Source organism: Helianthus annuus, chromosome 14 (assembly GCF_002127325.2).
Source record: "Helianthus annuus cultivar XRQ/B chromosome 14, HanXRQr2.0-SUNRISE, whole genome shotgun sequence".
Taxonomy (NCBI): Eukaryota; Viridiplantae; Streptophyta; class Magnoliopsida; order Asterales; family Asteraceae; genus Helianthus; species Helianthus annuus.
The window spans coordinates 165,430,911-165,439,688 of record NC_035446.2 but is presented as its reverse complement, the minus strand read 5'-3'; positions in this window follow the sequence as shown (position 1 = coordinate 165,439,688).

Sequence of the window (8,778 nt, the reverse complement as noted above, 5' to 3'; positions counted from 1 at the left end):
CCTACTCGATCCAAGTACATTGTTTACTTTTTCCGCGTTACTCATCGTTGTGTTATCAAATTATTCAGGCTAACCTATTCTCAGTGCTCCCTTCAATCCACAACCAACCACTGTGAGTATACTCGATCCCTTTTTGCTCTCAGCACTTTTGGGTGTTACATACGTAATCTATCAAAATCACAATCAACACCAACTATTTGAACGCTAACCTACTTGCATGTATTACTTGTCTAAATGATTGCTGTTTATTATGTTTACGCGTGGAGTGCTATCTGCCTGCTTTAGCAACATAGTACTATAGTTTGGACTCAGCACCCGTTCACACGGGGGTTGCTAAGGACAATTACTTGCATGGATTACGGTGGTAATCATGTATTGCGAACTGTCTCGGACAGTCAACTCGAAGTCATTGGTATCGATGGTCCCATGTTGATAATTTACATGCATCGTTTGCCCTTGTGTACGTGCTTGGTTATGCGTAAACTATTCGAACCTTATATGCTATATCAAACTTGTGTACTCACCTTTACATTATATGTATTGACTTTTATTTTAACGTATGTGACAGGTGTTTAAGCTACTAGCGTGCTAGGGAAGCGAGGCAATAATAAGCTTCTAGGAGTCTGTGACCTTAGGACAGTGTCCACGTACCTGCTCCAGGGCCATAATTATCTGTAGATCTTGCACTGGCACCTGTAGTCAGTAAGATTTACGGATAGCCGTCTAGAGGTCTTAAAACAATATTTACTTTCGGTCTGTAATAATTAAGAATTTGAGTTGTCGGAACAGTTCCCATATTGTTTAGCTGATTTCTATGATAACTTGTTATTATTTGGGACACGGTATGGGACGTGTTATATAACTGAATTGTATGATAGTTGTTGTGGGAACTTCTGAACAATCTGTTTCGCTCAGTGCCGCGCCCCGATGATTCCGCCATCGGTTGGGGTGTGACAGATTGGTATCAGAGCCATAACTATAGGGAATTAGGTTAGACACGATCTAGTCCGGATCGCTGTCTTAGAGACCTAGACTATAGTTAGGAACCAAGAGACCAAGTTTATGTGCTTATTTTATGTTGTTTCCTTCTATTCTATCATTGCATCCGAACTCCGAGCCAAATTTTGCAATTTGGATGGGATTAGGAGTGAAACCCGCAAATTCCTGCCTAAATTACGAATTTTTGTCGGTTATTTTGTGCGACTTCTATCAACAAACGGGAGAGAATTATACCAAATCAGGGCTGAAACCCTTAATTTGATGGAAACTTTCCTCTAAATTTTCTTAAAACAAGGAAGAAATTGCTAAGCTAGGGGTGAAACCCTAACCTTGGCAGTTTTTCCGGCATTATTTCATCTCGCCAAGGCAATTGACGGACTCCAACGACCTGAACTCACGAGTATGGCCTAGAATGCGCATGCATGATGCCCAAGAATCGAGGCAGAAACATGTCCCCTAGAATCGAAAGTGACGACAAGTCAACTGTGAATAGTTAAATTGCCATGGTTAGTCAAAGTCTAGTAGCCGCAGACAATCCATTTTCCGATTACGATTGTTGCCTTGTTGATTTTATATGATTTACCTGTTTACGTGTTTTTAAGATTTGTTGGTTACTCCATTTGTTATCAATCTGCGTGACTTTTGTTGTTATCCTATCTCGATTCAAATCCTTGTTGATGTGATCTAAACGAAACCAGTGTGCTATGCTACGCTATACGACTAAGTTAGACGATACGATGTGGTGCTATCCGATACGCAAAACAAACGACACTCGACATGTGGATATAGGTTTCTGTTTTCTGACTGCCTCTGTGATAAAATTTCGTACGTGTTTGGGAAATTAAGTGCTCTATTTGCTTAGTTGCTTACGTGCTCTAATTGCCTCTGTGATTATGTGCTTATGTGTTTGTATGTGTTACGTGATGTGAAATGCGACGTGATTCTAAGCTTTAGTAAACTAAGACGTGCGAGACTCGAATTCGTTGTGTTGAGCCCTATGGCGATGTCTATTGCAGACCATGTCGTCATCATCAAGGCCTCGTCAACGTCTTACTCGTCGGGAGAAGAGAGATCGTCGTCTTGCTGCTATCCTCTCTAAAACAGTAGCAAAGGCTGTGAGTGAAGTATTCGAGAACGCAAGCAAGTCATCTGAGGAATCCCGAACCCTCACGCCCAAAGACTCCAACAAAGCTACTTTTAGCTTCAAACAATTCAAGGCATGTGGGCCAAAAGAGTTTACCGGTGAAGATGGCCCTACGGCTCTGTTTCATTGGTTTGACTCGGTAGAAGTCACCCTTCGTCAAAGCGGATGCCCAGATCACCTCCGTACTCTCAATGCTACCGGTGTCTTCCAGTCGCGAGCTTTGGACTGGTGGACCGCAGAAAGAAACAAGCGCGGGAACGACGCTGCATACGAGCTGACGTGGAAGGAATTGAAAGCGATCATGATGGACGAGTTCTGTCCTCCCCACGAACGCCAAAAGTTGGAGGATGAGTTCTGGGGTATCAAGCAAAAGGAGGGAGACAATGCTGGTCTCACTGCTCGCTTCAAGCAATTGAGTATCATATGTCCCGACCAGGTCAAGACTTCTGACATGACCATCAAGAAATACATCCGTGCTCTTCCGGATTGTGTCGCAGATTTTGTTCACGCCTCCAAGCCCGCAACGATCGAGGAAACCTACCTACTCGCCGCTGAGATTAATGACAAGCGAGTGAAAGCTGGTTTCTGGGATAAACAAAACAAGTCTCTGCATCAAGTCACCGCAGCATCAACCGATACCACCACCACTCAAGCCTCCAAGTCTTCGAGAAGAAGAAAGAAGAACAAGAGTTGCGCTGCTGCAACCACTGCTGCTCCTATTCAGTCTGTGCCATCACAACAACAGCAACCACAGCGTTCAGCGCCAGTGATCAATGCGCCGCCGGCGAAGCGTGCGTACACCGGCCCCCACCCACTCTGTGCTACATGTTCCTATCATCACCCGGTGGGTGTGGCCTGCCGATTCTGTGCCCACTGCAACGTTTACGGGCATTTCACTGCGAGTTGCCGCTATGGTCCCCGTCAAGCTCAAGCTCAAGCCGCTGTCAACCAGGCTCTACTCCCTGCTCCTCAAGCTCCTCAAGCTGCACAGGCCCCGGCAAACAATGTTCGGACCTGCTTTGCATGTGGTGACCCTAACCACTTCGCAAACCGGTGCCCGAACAGGGTGGTGAAACAAGAAGCTCAACAACCCCAGCAACAACAACAACAACAGCCTCAACAGCAAGCAGCTCACGCCAGAACTTTCAACATCAATGCACGTCAGGCTCAAGCTGACAACAACGTGGTCAATGGTACGTTCCTTGTGAATGGTATATATGCATCATGTTTGTTTGATACTGGAGCCGATAACTGCTTTGTGTCCCTTGAATTCGAGAAACTTCTTAGACGTAAGCGCTCTTATCTTTCGACACCCTTCGAAGTAGAAATTGCTACCGGAAGAACCATTGCTGTCAATTCTGTACTCCGTGATTGTACCCTCAAGCTCAACAATCATATATTTCCGATTAATCTCATTCCAATGCAACTCGGAAGTTTCGATGTCATAGTAGGCATGGACTTTCTTCGTGAAAACCGTGCTGAAGTTGTGTGTTCCGATAAGATGATTCGTTTTGTGCTAGCTAGTGGTGATACTCTATGTGTTTATGGTGAAACTACTGCGAAAGATCTCAAGCTCATGTCCTGTCTTCAAGCTCGCAAATACCTCCGCAAGGAATATCGAGCCTTCTTGGCCAACATTGTTGTAGCTGAGACGGACAAGAAAAAGAAAGTTGAAGTCAAGGATGTCCCCGTTGTCCGAGAATTTCCTCAGGTGTTCCCTGATGATCTTCCTGGATTACCTCCAAGCCGTGATATCGACTTTCGAATCGACCTTATTCCAGGAGCTAACCCAGTGGCCAAAGCTCCGTATCGACTCGCTCCATCTGAAATGCGAGAACTCTCAAACCAACTCCAAGAGTTACTTGAAAAAGGCTTTATTCGCCCAAGCACTTCTCCATGGGGCGCACCAGTCCTTTTCGTCAAAAAGAAGGACGGGTCGTTCCGAATGTGCATCGATTACCGGGAATTGAACAAGCTGACCATCAAGAACCGATACCCCTTACCAAGAATCGATGATCTGTTTGACCAACTACAAGGTGCTCAGTGTTTCTCCAAGATTGATCTACGTTCAGGCTACCATCAGTTGCGGATTCAAGAGGAAGACATACCCAAAACCGCTTTTCGAACCCGATACGGCCACTACGAATTTGTTGTCATGCCTTTTGGTTTGACCAACGCACCCGCGGTCTTTATGGATCTGATGAATCGCGTGTGTAAACCGTTCTTAGACCGTTTCGTCATTGTATTCATCGACGATGTCCTGATCTATTCCAGATCGAGGGCCGAACATGCGCAGCATTTGCGATTGGTTCTCGAGTTGCTTCAGGGAAACCAACTCTACGCCAAGTTCTCCAAGTGTGAGTTCTGGTTGGAGGAGGTTCAATTTCTGGGTCACATTGTGAATGGTCGGGGTATACACGTTGATCCCGCAAAGATTGAGGCAGTCAAGGGATGGGTTACGCCAAAGAATCCGTCAGAAGTTCGCTCTTTTCTCGGATTAGCTGGTTACTACCGGCGATTCATCGAAGGATTCTCAGAGATTGCTGTACCGCTTACCTCCCTTACTCACAAAGACAAGCCTTTTGTGTGGGGAACCGCGCAGGAGACTGCTTTCCAAACCCTCAAACACATGCTGTGCCATGCACCAGTTCTTACACTGCCGGACGGAAGCGATGACTTCGTTGTCTATTGTGATGCTTCAAACCTTGGACTTGGCTGTGTTCTCATGCAACGAGACAAGGTTATAGCTTACGCATCCCGACAGCTCAAAATCCATGAGAAGAACTATACAACCCATGACCTCGAGCTAGGCGCAGTTGTCTTTGCCTTAAAGATTTGGCGACACTATCTGTATGGTACAAAGTGTACGATCTTCACCGATCACAAGAGCCTACAACATATCTTTAACCAGAGAGAACTCAATATGCGTCAACGCCGATGGGTAGAACTTCTCAACGATTACGACTGTGAGATCCGTTATCACCCAGGCAAGGCGAATGTAGTTGCAGACGCCCTCAGCAGAAAGAATTACGTGATAGGTGTTCGAAACATCCAGGCTCAGTATAACCTCGAAGCTCTCATCCGTGAAGCACAACACGCTTGCTTTAACGAGCGTACGTTGAAGAAAGAGCGAATCTATCACGATGGAACTCAGCTCGTGAGCAAAGCCAACGGGATATTCTATTATCTGGACCGAATCTGGGTTCCGAGGAGGACAGATTTGCGAAAGATCATCATGAACGAAGCCCACAAATCTCGATATTCCATCCATCCCGGTGCGGACAAAATGTACCAGGACCTTCGCTACAAGTACTGGTGGCCTGGGATGAAAAGGGATATTGCTTTATATGTTGGTAGCTGTTTAACTTGCGCAAGAGTCAAGGCTGAACACCAAAGACCTTCAGGCTTACTCGAACAACCGCCGATACCCGTATGGAAGTGGGAAAGCATAGCTATGGACTTCATAACAAAGCTTCCGACCACGCCATCAGGTCACGACAGTATTTGGGTTATAGTCGACCGTCTAACCAAATCAGCCCACTTTCTGCCAATACGAGAAGACTATAAGGTGGCCAAACTAGCCCAAATTTACACCGACGAGATCATTAAGAATCATGGTACGCCTCGAGACATCATTTCTGATCGCGATGCTCGGTTTACATCGAGATTGTGGGAAACTTTTCAAGCAGCTCTAGGTACGACGCTGAATTTGAGTACCGCATTCCACCCGCAAACCGACGGGCAGACTGAAAGAACGATTCGTACTATTGAAGACATGCTCCGTGCGTGCGTTATCGATTTTGGTGGTAGTTGGAGCAAACACCTACCGTTGGTCGAATTTTCGTACAATAATAGCTATCACTCCAGCATCGAAATGGCACCTTTCGAAGCCTTGTATGGTAGGAGATGTCGCTCGCCTATTGTATGGCACGAGGTCGGTCATTCACAATTGACTGGGCCCGAGATTCTGCAAGAAACGACTGACAAGATCCACCAGATAAGGGAGAATTTGGTAAAGGCCCGGGATAGACAAAAGATGTACGCCGATAAACGACGCAGGCCCCGCGAATTTGCAGTTGGCGACTACGTGCTCCTAAAGGTATCACCTTGGAAGGGAGTAGTCCGATTCGGCAAAAGAGGGAAACTTGCGCCTCGATTTGTTGGACCTTTTAAGATTCTGGAAAGGATCGGTAAAGTTGCCTACAAACTCGAACTACCGGGGGAACTCAGCAATGTCCACCCGACTTTCCATATTTCAAACCTTCGAAAATGCGTAGCAGACCATGACGCAATAATACCACTCGACGATCTTCAGGTCAATGAGACTCTACACTTCGTGGAAAAGCCTGTCGAAATCATGGACCGACAGACCAAGCAACTCAGACGCTCTCGCATTCCTATTGTGAAGGTACGATGGGAAGGCAAACGAGGCGCGGAGTTCACTTGGGAACTCGAAAGTGACATGAAGGCCAAGTACCCGCAGTTATTCAGATAGATCTGAAGCATCAAATTGGTAAAATCACACGGCGATGTACGGTTCTCGGCCTAATTTCGGGACGAAATTCCCTAAAGGAGGGGAGACTGTAACACCCCGTGTTTTCCAAAAGTCAAAGTCAAAGTCAAGTGTTGACTGTTATTGGAATTAAAGATTAATAAAGATTAATTTCATTTTAGTTTCATTTTGATTTTCGTATTATTTGGAGTAAGTGTTGTATAATCAAACTAATCGACCGATAATCGAACTGTGAATCAACGACCGACTGTGAATGATAGGAAGTAACAATGCAATAAAGCTAGTCAATCAATAATCAAGCTAATCAAATCAATCATCGAACTCAAGTGTGGGGATTTTTAATGCTTTTATACGTGTGTGTGTGCCTTATGTGTTACTTGTGCATGTTTACTTTTATGTTAAAGAGTGTGTGGTGAATCAATCAAATCAATCAAGACTCAAAGGGGAATCAAACCCAATCGAAATCGAATCTAAATCGTGGTGTAAGGATGCTTGTATGTTAGATATAGTAGTTGGGACTAAAAGTAATTTGATTAGGAATTCTATCATCCTCAAATCATCGTTCATCGAAGTCGAAATATCACAAATCGTCGCAAAACACTCAAAACCAGGCAAGCCGATCGAACAGGGCAACCTGATCGAACGGGCTAGCCGATCGAACAGGCTGTTCGATCGGACAGCTGCTCGATCAGGGATGCTGTTCGATCAGCTGACCCTTTCCTCTTTTGGAAGCCTATAAATAGGGCTGTCCTTGTCAAACTTTCCACTTTTGGAAAAGCTCTGACCGACCAGCCTCTTCTTCTCACTAAATCTCAAATTTCTCTCAAACCGGTAAGTATTTCGTTCTAATCTTTGTACGTTTTTGTTCATTAATCGATTCTCCATCTTTCTATCTTTCAAAACTTGGATTTCATCCATGAAATCACCAAGATCTAGGTGTTCTTGAGTGATGTCATCATGGTGTTCTTGGTGTTCATCAAGAACTTCATGTTCTTGACTTCATTCAACCATGAACGAGCTAGATCTAACCGATTTCCACAACAATAACTTAAAATCTTCCAGAGATCTTAACATATCACGGTGGAAAAGGATTGGAAGATGGGTTTTCATCTATCTTTCAACTCTTTTACACTCAAAAAGGTGAAAACGAGACTTGAACCGATTTACAAATCAATCTAAACAAACACATGGTTCAAGATTCGGGTTCCACCTAGAGATATACCGATTCCGGGTTAAACGTTAAACTTGGGTTCCAAACCGTCTCTGACCGAGTTTGGGTGATTCCTGCTCGAGTCAGTAGACTAAGTAGGGACTTCAGCTTGGTGGTTCAACTCGTAGTCAAAATATCTCTAAAACATCAACAATTCACGGGAGAAACAAGTGTTAAGTGATAGGTTAACCAAATCGAGAAGCTGGCCGAACGGCTAGGCTGTTCGATCGAACAGCCCAACCGAACGACTATGCCAGCCGATCGGTTAGGCTAACCGATCGACTAGCACTTAGACCCACCAACTCACCAAAAGTGTAGTATTGACGAGGTACTGTTCGATCGACTACGCCACTCGATTGTAATCATTACTGCTCGGATCATGAGATACTATACTTTAAAACACTTAACCTTTTCGAAACATTGGAATGTCACCCGATCGAGCATGCCAGCCGATCGAGTGACATATTTGAAAACGTTACAATGCTAACCGATCGGTTGGGCTAACCGATCGAACCGCTGTTCGATCGACCAACTTGAAAGGTAGTACAAACCATCATACACAAACACATCCCTCACATCAAAGGAAGAAACAATCCACTTGAAGGAACCAGCCGATCGAGCCAGCCGGCCGATCGAACGGATGTTCGAACGGACTTTCAAACCAATCGAACAGCCCACTCGATCGAACTGCTGTCCGATCGAATGGCCTACTCGATCCAAGTACATTGTTTACTTTTTCCGCGTTACTCATCGTTGTGTTATCAAATTATTCAGGCTAACCTATTCTCAGTGCTCCCTTCAATCCACAACCAACCACTGTGAGTATACTCGATCCCTTTTTGCTCTCAGCACTTTTGGGTGTTACATACGTAATCTATCAAAATCACAATCAACACCAACTATTTGAACGCT